The sequence below is a fragment of the Coturnix japonica genome, chromosome 3, assembly GCF_001577835.2.
Source record: "Coturnix japonica isolate 7356 chromosome 3, Coturnix japonica 2.1, whole genome shotgun sequence".
NCBI lineage: Eukaryota > Metazoa > Chordata > Aves > Galliformes > Phasianidae > Coturnix > Coturnix japonica.
In genome coordinates this window covers 33,356,561-33,373,303 of record NC_029518.1, presented here as the reverse complement: position 1 = coordinate 33,373,303, position 16,743 = coordinate 33,356,561, and the positions used below count along the sequence as shown (strand labels likewise).

Genomic DNA, 16,743 nt, shown 5'->3' with positions numbered 1-16,743 from the left:
GTTTAAAAGAATAATTAGGATAGCAACTCTCTATTCCTGAAGAAGAAATTATTTAAATTACTGTAATCATTTGAAATTACTATCCTGAGGCTGAAGCTTTACTAAAGACGTTTCCATTCTAGAAGCCTTGCTGTTTTATGTGACATGGTAACAAATCTTTTCTTTGCTGCCATTATTTTTCTTGAGATAACAGATTTGTCTCAATAGGTTGTTATAAATCATTGTAAGCAAAAGCACTTTTTGGTCAGAATTAATTCCACCTCTGTTATGTGGATTTGCTTACATTGCTGTGCTAGAAGGCCTTAACTAGTTTACACCAGAAACATGGTCCTTGACAATAAGCAAAAATAAAACTTAAGCAGTCAGCTCACGAACAAAGAGAGCTCTGGAAACATACTTTTCAGTTCGAACAATTTCTGCAGTTTGATTAGTAGTAAGATTGCTGGAGTAGGCTGAGATCAGTTACAGTAACTGAATGCAGTTTTTAGGTTTGTATTGTAGCATCCAGCTATTTCATTAAGGTCAAGTTTTGTTAGGGAGAAGGACTGTTCCCCTTTTCATGTTTTTTTCCCCTCATTTTTTCCTTTCAAGATACTTCTATGAAGTTTCCGAATGGTGTTTAGAAAAATCATTTACTTTCATCAACATAAGATGATGCAGTATCTTGTCGCAATATTAAGTCACTGTGTATAACCAAAGGAACAGCAAATTTTTCAAAGTCCTTCAGAGATACCTAAATTATTAACAGTGGAAAGCAGAAGGATTCAAACTGTATTTTTAGGTATTTGCAATTGTGCAATTTCCATATGATATCAAATAGCGTCTTCTTACAGGGACAGACCCAGAAGATATTGAAAAAGCATTATTATGAGTTAAACAACTTCTGAGTGAAACTGTACATGCTTTTGAATGAAAATGAATGTGTATTGGGGAAATTTTATTGTGGCACTGGAACAGGTGTGCCCGGATGATGCCCCATCCCAAGAAATGGCTAAGGTCAGGCTGGGCTGGGCTCTGAGAAACCTGATCTACCTGTAGGTATCTCTGCTCATTATGAAGGAGTTGGACTAGATGGTCTTTAAAGAGTCCCTTCCAATTTGAACAATCCTGTGATCCCTCCTATGAAATTATACAGCTTCAACTCTTCTACCATCAGTAAACCGTTCACATTTGAAAATATGAAAGAAGAGTACAATTTTTCCCAAGAAAACATCATGTTGGCACATTCTACAAAATCAGAGCAGAAGGATGAGACTCCGACAGGTTTTTTTAATGGAGGATTTTTCTTTTTTGAGAGATCTCTGTTGTTCTCTGAAGTGATTTTTTCCCCTATGCGATTATTTCATGGTTTTGTAATGCAGTTAAAACAGTTATTTCATTTAGATTATACTAGGAAATTTTATGGCCATTATGATTTTTGAACAGCACTAGTACAATGACTGTGCTTCTTTTCTCAGTTTAAATCTAATCTGTCATTCCTTCTGGAAGTTTATTAGTTTTTCCTATTATCCATGGATGCCTGGTATTATGGGAAATACCTCCTATATTCTTTCACATTGCAGCCTATTAAACAAGCATTTGATCCACAAATTTTGGATGTAGTATGCTGTAACAACTTCACTGTGGCCCTTTGGGTGTATCCTGACAATGTCTGTTTTGGGAGACATTAGACTCTTTCATATTAATGTGATGCATTTCTAGTGGTTCCTTGGGTGCAGTTAGTGCATTCTATGTTAATGTGAACTTAGGGATTCTTTAATTGACTGATGCAGGGGAATGATTATGTAGCACACTAAATATCTAGATCTGCAGCTGTTGATTGTGCAGTCAGTACATGCATAGTACCATCATATATATACATGTGTATATATATATTTCATGCTGAAAGTCGGGTCAGTGACTTGATTTATTACTTAAAGACTTGTGGCTGTTTACATCTTGCATTGCATATATCTCTAGCCGTAGCTCTAGATGTTTCAACAATGCAACTGAACCACTACAAGCTTTTTGCTTTCATAGCAGTGACATGTTTGCATCCACATATCCCCTCTCCAAGGGACTCTTGCCATCTCTTATACCAATGGATTCTTGTCTATCACCGTATTTGCCTGATCACGTTGAAACAGCATGCTACTTACTCTGCACTATTTGTGTGACTCAGTTGTTCACTGCTTTTTCTTTTCTTTAGTTTGATTTTATTTTTTCTTCTTAGCACCAAATAAGTGATTTTCCCCGATGATCTTTCCGTAGCTAGCGAGCATCTCCTATCCCTGATCCATTTCCTTCTTTTCCTGATTCAGTATCATCTTTGTTCTTCTCTGACTTTGGTCTTCCTTATTTCCTGCCTATTATTTTTCTAGTTGCTTTTCTGAGGCTCCTGGGAAAGACATCATCTTATTCCTCTCCTGTTTCACAGTACTGTCTGCTTTCTTGAAGTGTGATGAAGCCTTTCCCCTGATGGTCTAGATCCCTGAAGCATCTGATTATGATTATGTGTTTGTCCTGACCTACCCTGTTTCATTCATTTCATACAATGGTGATGACTCTTGGCCCATGGAAAAAATAGGCTGCACAGCTGTATGCAGGCAGAAAAAATATTTTTTTCCCTTTCACACCATTAGCACGAAGAAAACAAAGGAATGCTATACTGTGTGATTGCAACAAAATGAAACACATTTCTTCTCAATTTTCATTTTTCTGTCTTTTTCCCCTTCTGCTTCTGCTGCCCCCCCCCCCCCCCCCCCCCCCCCCCCCCCCACGCTTCTCCCCTCCCCATTCCCTTTTTAATCTTCAAATGACAAAAGAAGGAAAGACAGAGAGAAAGTTTTTCTTTCAGTAAAAACATTTTAAAACAATATTTGTTGCTGTATTTGATAATTAATTTTCTCAGACAGAGTCCCTTATTCATGTATATACTTTGTCTCCTTTCTCCTGTAAGTCGGGACAGTCTTCTTGAACCTCATTGCCCATCATATCAGGCAGACTCTGAATGTAGCTCTGAGGGCTCTAGAAGCAGATCTAGCTCTAAGAGTGTGAGAACTAACTTGTGGAGAACAGGATCTGTCCACTTTATTCTTCAAAAGTAGACCTTTAATATCTTCCTTCTTCAGCTGGCTTGCCTTTTCGTGCTCACATTCAAGGAAATTTTTTCAACTTTCTTCAAGTTTTTGCTACTGATGCTGAGGCCTTATATTCAAGCTTGAGTGACAAACCATTTGCTGATATGTTCTCAATTATCTTTGTGATAGACCTTCACTCGGTATTCAAATGCTCATGGCAAAATATGCTCTTTTTTTTCAGTCTTTGGTTTCCTCACTGGCACATAACAGGTAAGACAAAAACCTGGCTCTGTGTTTAATTTTTTAAATTATTATTATTTTTTTACATATCCCCGTACTGCTGCGTTATATTTTGATTTCTGTTCTGATTTTAGAGTGTGAAAATGTTTAATTTACTCCTCAGTTTCTATGAATAATTGTATTTAAAATTTATTTCATAATATTTAAGAAAGCAGGTATTACAGTTTTCATTGTTGTTATTTTAGGGACACTGAAGAATTGTAAATGTTTAACAGACATCAGTGGAACTTAACAGGGGACTTGTAATGTTTTGAACAATTGAGGGAAATAGCTTAGCCAATATCCGACAACATTCCAGTCTAACACTAGCTGGCTGTTAATCTGCCACCAAATAGATTTACAATGGTAGCTTTTTCTTTCTCTGCAGGACAAAGCAAAACTTGAAATATCAGAGCTTCCCTTAGGACTCAAATTTCAGCTCTGATTTGCTGTAGTTCAAATCTTTTGGTTCCCATAGTGGTCATCTGTCCCTGACTATATTCCATAAAATGCCCAGCCAGCTGCAAGACAAGCAAATTGTGAATGTTTCCCCTCGGGCTAATCCTGAATTACTAGAGTCAAGAGGGAGTCACTTAATTTTTCACTTGTGATCACATTTTCCACTCTACCTTTTGTATTTTTGTATCTATCTTACAGTTTTCATACGAGTTCATGCAGAACTCCTAACGAGAGTAGAGATCACAGGTGAGACCACAGATTGTCAGAGAACACTCTCTGAGTGAAAAATTCAGCCTGTGTTTAAAATTATGATTATTTTTATTTTTCAGGTTGCTCACTGCTTCTTGTGCTTTTGCAACATGCATTTAAAAAATATTGCTTTATTCTTCTGTGTTAAGACTTCAGTAGCAAATTAACATCATCTAGCAGTAGAGAGGGAAGAATATGCTGCGATTGGTAGAGCATGTCAGTTTCATAGTAAGTCAGTATTGTTATAGTTGGAATTTTTTCTTTCTGAAAACAAAACCAAGTTCCTTTCTCTTCCTGAAAAGGAATGGAAACTAAGAGCTTTAACCTTAGCAAGTATGAATTAATGAACAGCTGGTGATGCTGACTGGGGAGCTGACCTGAAGTCTGCTTTCAACAGTGTAAATGAAGGATGGGAGGGCACATTCCTGTGTGATTGGCTTGGCAGATCTGAAAATGAACCAAGCATACCAAAAGAAGAACAGAGAAACAAATCACCAAGATTTTTACTGGTCAGACAATCCAAATAATATAGAAAAGAAGTGATTTAATGGTGCCTATTTATGCATTAGAGTGGTGATTCCTTCACCATCTGCAGGAATACAAATACATACAAAAAAAAAAAAAAGAAAAGAAAAAAAAAGAAAAAGGCAAAGAGCTTGTTACATACAAGCTCTTTTGTTTTACTGAAAAGATATCCTGGGTTGTTCTCAAATACTTAAATTAGGTTGATGTTTAGCTTCAGGCACTAAACACTACAAATAAAATCATGAATCTGCCCTTAGCTTAATCTTAGCATGAATTTGCTATCCACCGTAGAAGCTATTCAAGCTGCTGAGAAAACAGAAAGTATGTGACTGCAAAAAGGCGGTACTTTAATCTTCATGGTGAATCTTTTTGAAGCATAGCAGCCCATTTTCTTCCCTCTTGTTCACTTTGTAGAAACTCCTGATGTCAGTCAATAAGGGAACTGTATACAAAACTTGTTAACTAAAGTCAGATTTTATAATGAAGGTGCAAAATGCCATAGGAATCCAAGACTCTAAGACTTAGGCTAATGTTTTCAATATAGTCAAAGTTGGTTAGTGCTCAATAAACTGAAATAGAGCAAAAGTACACTACGAACTCATATGACCAAAGAAGAACATGCTACCTCTTCATCTACCAGATTTTTTGTTTTTCAGTGTGTGTGTATTTGTTTTTATTCACATTAGGAAATGTATTTTTCAAGTTTTTTAGTAACTGTAAGCATAATGAAATTTATGTACAATTGAGATCTCTTGGTATTAAAATCACGGTAATAAACTAGCAAATCCCAAAGAAGCAGTTTCTGCAAATATTTTAAAAGTTGTGAGGTTAATAATAATAATGAATAATATACAATTCCAAGTAGAATTTAACATTCAGTTGAAATAACTCATGTCAGCTTCTTCTTTAATTCCCACTAATAAATTGGTAAAAAATTAACACAGCAATTCAGGATGCTGAAGTAAAGCAATGTCTCACAAATGTTGAGGTAAAACAGAGTCTTTCTAAAGGCAGGGACTCTTCAATTTAAGCACTGGAACAGGCTACCTAGGGAGGTAGTTGAGTACCATCCCTGGATGTGTTTAAAAACCTTTTGGATGTGGTACTCAGGGATATGATTTAGCAGAGGGTTGTTAGTTAGTATTATTAAAGTATTATTAAAGGCAAATATATTAAAAACGAAACAAAAAACACATACATTTCCTCAAAAATTGCTAAATGAAATTAGTTTAATCTTTTCATAAAATCTTAATCTAACAGAAGATATTTAATTTGAATGCCAAAATGTGGAGAAGACAAATACCTGAAAACAAAGCTCTACAATGAGAGCTGTCAGGAAACCTAATTATAAGTGTTGTGAAAGTCTAGGATAAATAAACTTTGAATTTTTAATTGGAATAAGGATAAGCCATCTGGCAAAATTATTCTGTGTAAAAAGTCTTAATCTCAAACTGAATAGTCTATATTAACTATCTCACAAAGTAACAGCTGAGATGTTGCTAAATCCATTGTCTTTATAGCACTGCTTAGGAAACTTTTGTATGCTGACATATGTGTGGTGTTGTCCAATTATAACTGCAAAGAAATTAATGCTCTACAGACAAGAATACTTTTGAAGATATGAAAAGAAATCCTATATATTTTCTTCAGAATATCCAGAATAGAACATGTATTTTATTACACCTTTTCTTGTACACTTTTAATTAATCTTCCGTAAATATCTATGCTTGTGTGTCTCACTCCAATTTATATGAGGGAGGCAAGGTTCTTTGATATATTATACCTGGCATGAGATTAAGTGGTCCAACCAGTTTATTACAAATAATAATCAGCAGAGAAGATGGGAAAGGGAGAGTGGTGACTACTAAGAATTAGGGTGATGGGGAGGGGAAAGCGGGCGATAGGAAAGGTAGGAAGAAAGCAAGAATTGCATAAAGCAGGGATAGTCACCACCTGGATGCAGCAGCATCCCATCACGTCATTCTGTTGGACCAAGGCAAAAGTGCAGGGGAGAGCAGCAGCAGAAGGGAGCAGCATCAGAGTGTCTGGCCACAAGCAGCAAGGTTGTGGAAGCAGCAGGGTCTCATGCAGCAGGCGAAGGAGAGTCTGTTGGCAGCAGCAGAGCAGCAGTGAGGGATCTGAAGCCAGAGACCTATCTTGTTCTTCAGCATGGAGGCATCTTCTTCAGCATGCAGGTGTCAGGTCATGAGGAATCTGATGTCAGAAAACCTCCTTGTTCACATTGTGAGGAATCTGATGTCAGAAAACCTAACTTCATGGTTGCTGATCCCTCTTTTATCCTCCTTTCTCCTGCCTACATGACATTCCTGGGTGCTTGGGTAAGAGTCATATGCAGCACCCCCTGAGACGGCCATCTTCCTGGAGATAAGCCCACACAGAAGACCACTTCATGGCCATTCATCTGCAGCTTACTTCTCTTGTTGCCCCTGGCCTTTTCCATCTGTGTCCCCCTCAACCCTTGCCCAGGACTTGCTTGGACTTATTCATCCTCAGCAAACTTCTAGGCAGTAGTGCAAAAGCATGGCCTCTTACACTGTGGTCAAGTTCACTTATCTCTTTTAACAGGTGATGGTGGTTAGAAAGAAGTATGTTGTTAAGACTTGACACAAATTGAACTGCTCAGATTTTCCTTTTGGAGGTATTACTAATAAAAGAGAGATAAATAATTTAGCCTAGCTGAAGTATTCATTTGGCTTAGTCCTGGATTTTCTCAGTCCTTTTTGGTGGAGTTGCATTCTTACATATACATGACTAAGAAAGGCAGTAACAGGGAAGAAAAGCCATTGCCCTGATGCTGAATAGGAACATTTCCATTTTTCCTCAGTTTTGATGCTATATTTTTGAGGATTTTCTGTACCATAGGGAGAGATTGAATTAATGCTGCAAGTATTTTATTTCTTTTTTTCTGGCAGACAGCTAACAGTCACTGAACAGCAAAAGCTTTCTGCTCAGGTGCTATGCTTGGCCTCAAAATTCTCACTGGCAAGGGACAGCTCCCTGTCATTCTTAATGGACTACAGCAGCCCCAAGCCAAAGGTAGGAACTTTACTTTGTAATGTTCTCCAATGTGTCACTTATCTAGTTATTCTTTTGGATTTTTCACATCTTTTGCAAAATGCTTTTCTGCTGTGCCAGAAGTCTCTGCTATGATTTCCTCTATTGAACACAGCTGTCATGAGCTTATCAGTGCAGAAAGATCAGTGTGAATGCAGAGGAAATCTCCAGTGCCTCTCAAAAAGGGGATTTACTTGAGTATAATACCACAGGGACACACTGTCTGTGAAATCTGTGGGGACAACATATAATACTGAAGTTGGATGACAATAAGCTTTAAGGAAAAAAATCTCTCTCTACTGATAAACAAGCTCTCCAAATTGAAAAAAAAAAAAAAGAAAAAAAGAAAAAAAAAGTGTTAGATAATTTCAGAATCATGCAGTTAAATTAGCTTGTGTGTTGGTAAAGCTATAACACACTAATTCTTCGTTAGGATTTAATAAAGCCATTATTACATATAAATTAAATATTCATTGAAGAAGAATAAACCAACTGAATTTTGACTGCATGCCATAAAGCATTTCCCTACTTGCTATGTCATTATTTTAAAACTACCAAAAATACTACGTGCAGAAAGTAATTATATTCTTAATACCATGTAACACAACCCACAGAGAACAGATAGGGTTCCAGTAACTTGAAATTGCGATGATAAATTAGATATTAATTTTGCCAAATACTAATTTGCAAAAGTCTCTCTTAATGCTTTTCTTGATTCAGATTTCTTTTTATGTAACAACTTAAATATGTTAGACATCATTTTTACTAGCAGCAAGGGCAAAGATACCATATGTGAGCTGATATTCAATATTTCCATTCTGTAATGTCCAGGACTGCTCCCACCAGCCATTAGTCCAGACAAGGCTGCATTTTTCTTGACTGGCTAATTTATGATAATGAATCCTTTTATAGATTGCATTTAGAGGAATTGTACTGGAACTGTGGCCTTCTAAAATGAATTTGTATTATTAGTGAAAGTCTGATAAAGGTCTGGCTTAGTCTGGACTTTCCTTAGTCTTATTGCGAGCAGTAAATCCATCTTACATCCATGATATCATAGAAAGAGGTAAAAGAATAAACTCTGGTTTATTTTGCATGACGAGAATGATTAATGAAGAAGAAATTATTAGGAATTTTTCTAACCACTAAGACTTCCATTCTGTACAAGGGTTCAGAGCAGAGTGTCGGTCTATGATCATATTGTGTTTTTCTCTCATTCCTTTTCAGGGTGATTCAGATTCCTACAGTGTTCTTATCAGTGCTATCGAGTGCATACAGAAGATGTAAATGATCTGTGTGTATTTGCATCAACCATCCTATTGTTGGCTAAGTAGTTTGGTTAATTATCCTAAGCATCGCATAGTTGGTCAATAGAAGGAATAAATATTTTCTGAAGTGGAACCCGAGCCTGAGATGAATGTAGTAGCTGTTTGCAATTGCTCTCTGCAGATCATATTGATTTCCTACTGTAAAAATAGTTAATATTAGCAGAAAATTTGAACTAGAAGGTTGGTGAGCAAAAGATGGATGATGTCACAAGCAGCTTGACATGGAATTTCAGAACATTCGGAGCCTAAATGCAGTTTTAAAATGAAACCTGGAAGGAAAAAGAAAGTTAAAGTGCTTGCGAAGTCCAGGGTGACTGTCTGGGATGTCATGGTTAACTTTCTCACAAATCTATTAAGCTATATCTTTCACCCCAGTTAAGTCTTACAGAAAACAACTAATCCCCAGGGCATCATACTGTGAAAAGCTGAAGCCAGAAATAAGTTTTTTTAGCAGTTGTATACTCTGTGAAGGGTCTTTCTTTTCTTTTTTTGTAGAATTACTTAACTGTACTCACTGGAGCTTTTGTGAAGAACACATCAAGGTATGTTAACTGAAAACTGAAATTAAACAGAGAGCACTCTGAGCTCAGGTCCAAGGGATTCTGAGGACAAGGCTGAGTAATGAAAAAAGATTCATCTCCTGAGTAAGAAAGGCCATAGGCCAATGTTTTAGAGCACTATACTTTTTTTGCATGCCATTATTGAAACATGCAACAGATATTTGGTAGAAATTCACTGTTCATAACTCATTAGAAAAATAATGCAAAGATCCTTCACCTGTAAAGCTTTTTACTGACATTTAATGATTTTTTAAATGTACCTTCTAATCTATTTTGCCCTGTATCAATCAGCTCCTGTGAATCTCTGTCTTAATGTAATATATTCACTACATCATGAGCTAAGTGGTCTCAATTGTGGAATCATAATCTCTTCACATTTAGCAGGAAAACTTGGCAGGGAAAAACACTATTTTTCCTAAGAACAATGGAAAATACAAAATGGGCATTCATAGATTGCCTATAATTACATCTCACTATTTTAGTCACAAGAACAAAATAAGTCCACATTTTTTGAAAAGAGATTCCTGTCTTCAGGGCATAGATAATTTCAATTTTTTTTTTTTTTTCTGAGTTAGTTGAAAATAAAGTTATAATCAAATTTTACTTACAGAGAAATTACTCCATATTTCTTCAGAATGCCATCTATCCATGTTTTGCTCAATACCTTATGTTGTCTATAATGAGTGGATCACTTTCAATGTTTGGGTTTTTTTCAGTCAAAATAATAATGCTGCAGTTCTAAGGGCAAAGAAGACATGCACTGAGCCAAGTGTTATTGTTTTCCCATTTGTTTTGTCATTTGTACTCATCAATATCAAACCACCCAGGTGATAGGATTTTTTTTCCCATCCTTTCTGAAAGGTGTACTTAATCTATTCTCAGGCATGTGCATGTATGTCTAATGGCTAACAGTTCTTCTAGGATTTAGAGCTCAGATTAAGAAACATGGCAGAATGAAACTCGCTTGTCAAATCAATGACTTTAAAATTAGATCAAGGAATAGTTTAAAATAATCTATTTTAAATAAAATAAGACATATGAATTTTGAAGTTCCAGGCTTGTTGTGTACAATCTTTTCAATGTTTAGAAATGAACAGTATTGCAGAAAACGTACCAGAGTAAAAGATGTGAAAATTTGTAACAGACTTTTTTGTAACCTTTTTTACTGTTAGTTTATTTTTTTTTTCCATTTGTATATGGAAAAAAAATTGAAAAAAATAGTTTTTCAATGTTTCTCATCATTAATAAATTATTTTTTATGTCAGTTTATAGCGGGCATATATAATGATTTTTCCTGTATTAAACAAAAGAATGGTGGTCCCCGGTGGCCAGCAGCAGCTGTGGTTTGCAGGAGGAGAGCAATGGGAAGCCCTGGTGGGGCCAGCATGCTCAGCATAAGGAGGTAGCATAAGGAGGTAGGACTACTGAATAAGAACTGATTTTTTACTTATTATATCTATGAAAAAGTTGACTTGGTGAACTAGTTGCTCTTCTTAACCTTCATTCAAATATTCCTACAAAAGTGTTAAAGAAATCTAAATTTGGTCAATTTGCTTTGTTCATTAGTGTGAGTAACTGAAAATTGATTGCACGATCTGGTAGCCATGCTTTTTAATAGACTGTTCTCAAGTCACTAATCTTCCTACACGTCGCACTCCAATATGGGAGCGAGAGGGATATAGGGATATAGGAGAGTGGGGAAGTTCTTTGATATATTAACACAATGGTATAACTCCCCAATTTTTCCATACCAAGCTGGAGCTATTTAGTCCCAGGCCAGATCTTCTGCCAGTAAACACTTCTGAGCACCCTCTTCTGGAGGTGAACAGCTCTGGAGGAAGGTGCTTTCAAATGTCCACAAAGTGATGTTGATTGTCACACAGTAGCACCCATCACTTGCCTCCTCCATAAATCAGTTACAGTCTTATCACAAGAAATACCTCAGGAAGCAAGCTTTGAGCCAGAAAACAAAGAAGGGCTCTCACACCCCAAAATTTATAAATATTAAGTCTGTGTATTCTTTGAACAAATGGAAAAAATGAGGTTTCTGGAACACTCTTACTGTCTTTTCCATGTGTTCCTGCAGTTCAGCATTTAAGGCCTATGTTTCAGAAAGTCAGTTGTGACCATATTACTATCTATGACCCCACAGCCATGGACATTTGTTGCTGTGACAATTCAAGTAATATATCAGAAGGACAGTTTTTGGAGTATATTTAATCCTAAGTACCCATGGGAAGTAGAAGTATTGGTTAAACAATCTATCACGCATTGACATGTCGTTTCTTCTGAGAAAAATGGGCTTATTTCTTACAACTCTCATGATGATGAAGGCATCTTCACTGGATAGACTGTTTATTTATTTATTTATTTATTTATTTCCGGTTTTTGTTTGTTACTTAGCTGAAGAAATGACTCATTGAAACATAGACAAAGGGCTATATTCTACTGACAAATCAAAGAAGCTAAGTCGGAATACTGCCTAGTACAAACTTTAATGAGATGGATGCTCTGCATCTTCAGGTCAATAAAAAGCCACCGATTCATTTGTAACGGGCTTTTAATATCCTTTATTATTTATTACAAACCAAACTAAAGATAATATATTTTAAGTAAAGTACACCTTCCCACTCAAGTCAGTGGCTACACTTTGTGACATGGTATGCTTAAAAGTGTTTTGTGCCACCCTAATTGTTTTAAGGCATCCTACATGTTCTCCAGCCTCTGCACTGGAAGAGAGGGCATGTGATTTCCCATATCTTTCCTATACGGTAGGCCTGTACTGAAGTCAAAAAGTTTGTTATTTCTAGATGATTCATATGCTTTCCAAACTGAATTATGCTTTCACTGTATGAAATATTATTTTTTTAACTATTATTCCTGTTAAAGTACAGTGTACTATGTTGATTTAAAAGGAAAACAAAATCATGACTCCTCTAGTAAGCTAGTATGCATCTAGCTTAAGTTCACTGTATCTTCCTGTGGAAATACCTTAATCTGTAACCTGAAGGCATAATTACAGTTATTTGCAATTACAGTAGAACATATTGTCTTCCAATTGTAAACAGCATAGTTGGTACTGAATTTTATTTAGATAATTCTGTTTTTGCTCAAACTTCTTTTATGTCTATGAATAAATAACTGTTTTCAAACAGAACGTCAAAATGTTTTACTTTAACAAATTTTTAAGCTTCCTGACTGTAGCAAGGAATATAGTTATATTTGAGGAATAATTTTTATATATTTTTACATGCCTAGTGATATAACTGCTTGAAAGTAACACAGTTTTAATGTAAAACAAGTGTCCTGTTGCCATCTCAGGTAGATGCAGTTATCTTACAAGTCCTGGGTGGTTATGTCTTTCTTTGGCTGTTTTCTATTTAGAACCTAGTTTCTGGGAATATAGCCACAGTATTAATTTCAGCTGGAGTTTCTCCAGATCACAGCTGAGAATGAACTGTATGAGAGAAGACATGAAGTTTTTCATTAACTTTGAGTGGGGGAAAAAAAAAAAGAAAAAAAAAAGGTAATGGAATAAACAAACAAACAAAATCCTACCATTTTGTGTCAAGAAAAGAACCCAAGAGTCTTTCTCACTCTTTCTTGACAGCTACTTTGTCCATTGTATTTTTTACACTGTAACCCAGACAAATCTTTTATCTCTTGGGTTCATGCAGCAGTTTTATTTTCTTGAAGAAAATGAAAGCAGTTTTCTCCTTGCCTGGAAGGCAAGAGGAATTAAAAAAAAAAAAAAAAGAAAAAGAAAAAAGGAAAAATTCTATATCTCTTGTTACTGTACCTCAGTTTATGATCCTTTTCCTTTGCAGGACAGAGATAAGGGAAGTGGATATTATGGGGGAAGAGAAGTACAGCCAGCAAGTTTAGCCTGCTGGTCTCCACTGTCTTCCCCATTTCATAAACTGGACCCCAGACCTCCATTTTCCAACAAACTTCAATAATCTGACAGCTCAGAACTAGAGCTGAAAGCCAAGAAAGGAGGTAGGCTAGATCAAAACCCATAGTTAAAATGGTTATCTAACTTCAAATCTTTCCTTCATTCCTACTTATTGCTCATAATTATTACAGACACTAATTTTAAATCTTCATTACTATGCTGAATTCAAAAAAATAAAAAGCTACAAAAATAGGTAAATGCATTACAAAAGTAGGAGTTCATAAAAGATCACATTTGATTCAGAATTTGAGCCCCTATCTTCCTTCTCTTTCTTCCCTTCCTTCCTTCTTGAGGACACTGGGTCCTTTGTATCTAGGCCTTTTGTTCAGTTATCCAGGGTTTCTCTTCATCCACACCTGCAGGGACTGAGAGTGTCTTCAGGGCAGCTTAAAGAATGCTGTTCAACAAGGCCTGCTCCCCTCTAACTACATGGCAGGCGAAATTGCTGCTTGACCAGTCTTGGTTGCCTAAAGGATATCTCAAGTCATCATCAACTTGTTGAACACCTTGGTGGTGGTATATGCTTAGTTTTCTCTTGGCACTGGATAAGCCTGCATTAGCCCACTTTCTGTGTGGTTGCAGGTCAGGGCATATCTCATTACATTACTAGGAGACCTGGAGCTCATTTTCACTTCCTCCCATGGCTCAGTAGGAACGCTCTGCCATGACAGGCTGCAGACATATCCTGGAGATATTTTGCTCCTGCCAAAGCTGACAGGCTTTAGAAGGTCAGGTTACTGGCAGAGGAGAGCTCCAGCAGTCATCACCAGCATAAATTATTCATCTTACTTTTCTTCTAGCGTTACAAAAAGAGGAAATGACATGATAGGCACCTTTGTCTCTCTTTTTCTTTCTCACCCTCTCTCTCTTCCCTGGGGAAGTTGAGAACCGACATTCATGCCAATGTGAAAGGCCCCAAATAAGCAGTGGCCAGCTTATCTTATGCATATTGGTGTGATAGCACATGCATCTCCTCCTACCTGGTCCTTACCCTGCTATTCACACCACGAAGTGAGGTCAAAATGAATGTGATCAGATGTATGTAATTTCATTTGGAGACTCAAGTTAAAGCAGCTGTGTTAGATCATGCTCCCTCCAAGCTATTTAAAGCATTACACAAACTCTGTGTATTATCCCTATCCCAGCAATGCTCACTGGGAAGTACAAATCTGACAAAACCAAAGTGTTTTGTGACAATGTATCAATTCCAATTCTGTCCTAACTTTCCAATAAAGCCAGTCAGTAAGGTGGGGCAACTGTTTTTGTCCCTCCACTTCACATGTTTTCTTTCCCAGGCTTTCCTCTCCATTTCTGCCCATCTAGGGAAATGCGTTGAGCCCCTGCTCGGCTGCTTCCAGCCAGGTGGGCTGCTGAAGAACCAGGAGGCAGCAGCCTAGCCTGTGCCACAGATTCTGCACCCTGCGGAGCACCTGTGACTGTGACCAGGGAGTAGCTTGGTTGCCTGGCATAGCAATTATTTTTTTCACAGCAAGTTAGAAAAATAAGGGCAAGGCATTAGGTCTGAGCTTCTTGCTGGTTCTGAAACAACAAAATGTGGTGAAATGCCCTCCTTTATTTTTTCGTTGTTAATTTCTGATGCAAAATGACTGTTCTCTATAAAATTATGTGTTCCATGAAGAACTATACCAATGATTCCCAAAGAGCTCACAATTGATCAAGAAAATTACACTTTAATTCTTTCTTGATATTGAAGGAAGTATCTTAAGCTTTCTCCCTAATGTTTCAGGAGAATCAAAGGAAGTACTGAATTGCCTAAGCATGAATAATAAGACTTTGGAAACTTCGTTGTGAAGATTAAGGATGACCTTTATTTTTGAAGTGCATCTTCTTTGAGACTGCAAGGAGACTTAGTGGGTATCATTTTTGTTTGTCTTTTTTGCAATATTCAGAAAAGATTTAGTTGAGTAGAATGAGTTGGCTGTTTTATTTTATTATTCTGTTTCTTTTATTACTTGATGGTTTTCCAACTTAGTTCATTTTTCAAGATTTTTAAATTCTTTTGTTATAGTTAAAGCAAACCAGAATAATAAAAGAAAACTAAATCAAGCAGTGAATTAAGTCTCTTTCCTTGGATGAGATGTATTTTTAATATTTAGTTCTGTTTTTCTGAGTGAATTTTAGGACACTTTTTCTTTCAAATTGAGTTCAATGGTAAAGCTTTTATTCTAATAGAAGAATATTTATCTAAACATCTGTCATTTATCTGCCCTTTTGTGCAAGGTACTGCAAGAACCATTAGCAAAAATGACAGGGCTGAAATCTGCTATCCAAGTGATGGCTGTCAGCAACTGAGTTTTCCCTTTTTTCTGTATGCAATAATTAATTCATTTGAAAAAGTATGTTTGACCCTAGAAGTTCTAAAAATAAATTCTGTGTATATGTGCAGGTTTTAAAAATTATATCAAAGGAAACTCACAATTGAGAGTCTTGTTAAATCCTCGGAGATAATAAATATATATTACAAAACATTTCAATTTTCAAATAATGGAATGAGACATAAAGATATTTTGTTTCTATAGGAAACATGTGAAAAATATTTTTTGTTCAGTAATCAATACAGAAGTTCTTTGCAGGCTACTTTCTTTAGTGTAATCATATGGTGAAACATTTTGTTAATTTATTATTTAACTCATCATGTCCAAAACCACTCCTTTCTTGTCCATGTACAGGAACCAATCCAGCATCTTTCTTTTTTGGAGGTTGTTCTTTCCAAATTTGGTATTTTAGTTCAATAAAATATGATGTTAACAGCCCTAAAAAATAAAAGAAATTTAGGCTTCTGATTATCATATAGCACAAAGCAAGCACTTTGAAAAACAAAGCATACTTGAAGATTGGCACAAGCTTGTATTAGAATGAATGGAGAAAGATGTGTTTGTATTCAAATAAGGTTTTCAAGAGACCTGCAGCAGGGATACAGCCCTGTTTGTCATGGAAGTCAGCTCTAAATTTTCACTGCTTGAGTTGGGTTCTGCCTTCATTCCCTCTTGAAATTCTACTACTGAACCTGAAAAATCTCCTTTCATCAAAACTGCCCTATTGCCTCAAAACATTCCAGTTTTGCCAAACAAGTCACTTTCTATAGTAGTTCAGATTTTCATGATATGTCCTAGTTAGGAGAGTGGTTTACCCAGCACAATGATTAATATTTTTTCAGCTTGTTGATATTTAGCCACCGCAACACACATCTCCCCTGCAGCCACATGCCATTGAAAGATACTCACCCAATTCAT

At 36.3% G+C, this 16,743-nt stretch overlaps 1 long non-coding RNA gene across 2 annotated transcripts; it reads left to right on the top strand.

The window, feature by feature from the left end:
- Positions 1–4,130: 4,130 nt before the first annotated feature.
- On the top strand, positions 4,131–10,062 carry LOC107311367. Of its 2 annotated transcripts, XR_004306736.1 has the most exons (4): positions 4,131–4,274; positions 7,505–7,628; positions 8,874–8,940; positions 9,470–10,062. It is a non-coding gene; the product is annotated as an uncharacterized LOC107311367 (long non-coding RNA). The 2 variants fall into 2 exon arrangements; XR_001554031.2 differs by having other exon boundaries at positions 8,874–10,062.
- Positions 10,063–16,743: the final 6,681 nt, after the last annotated feature.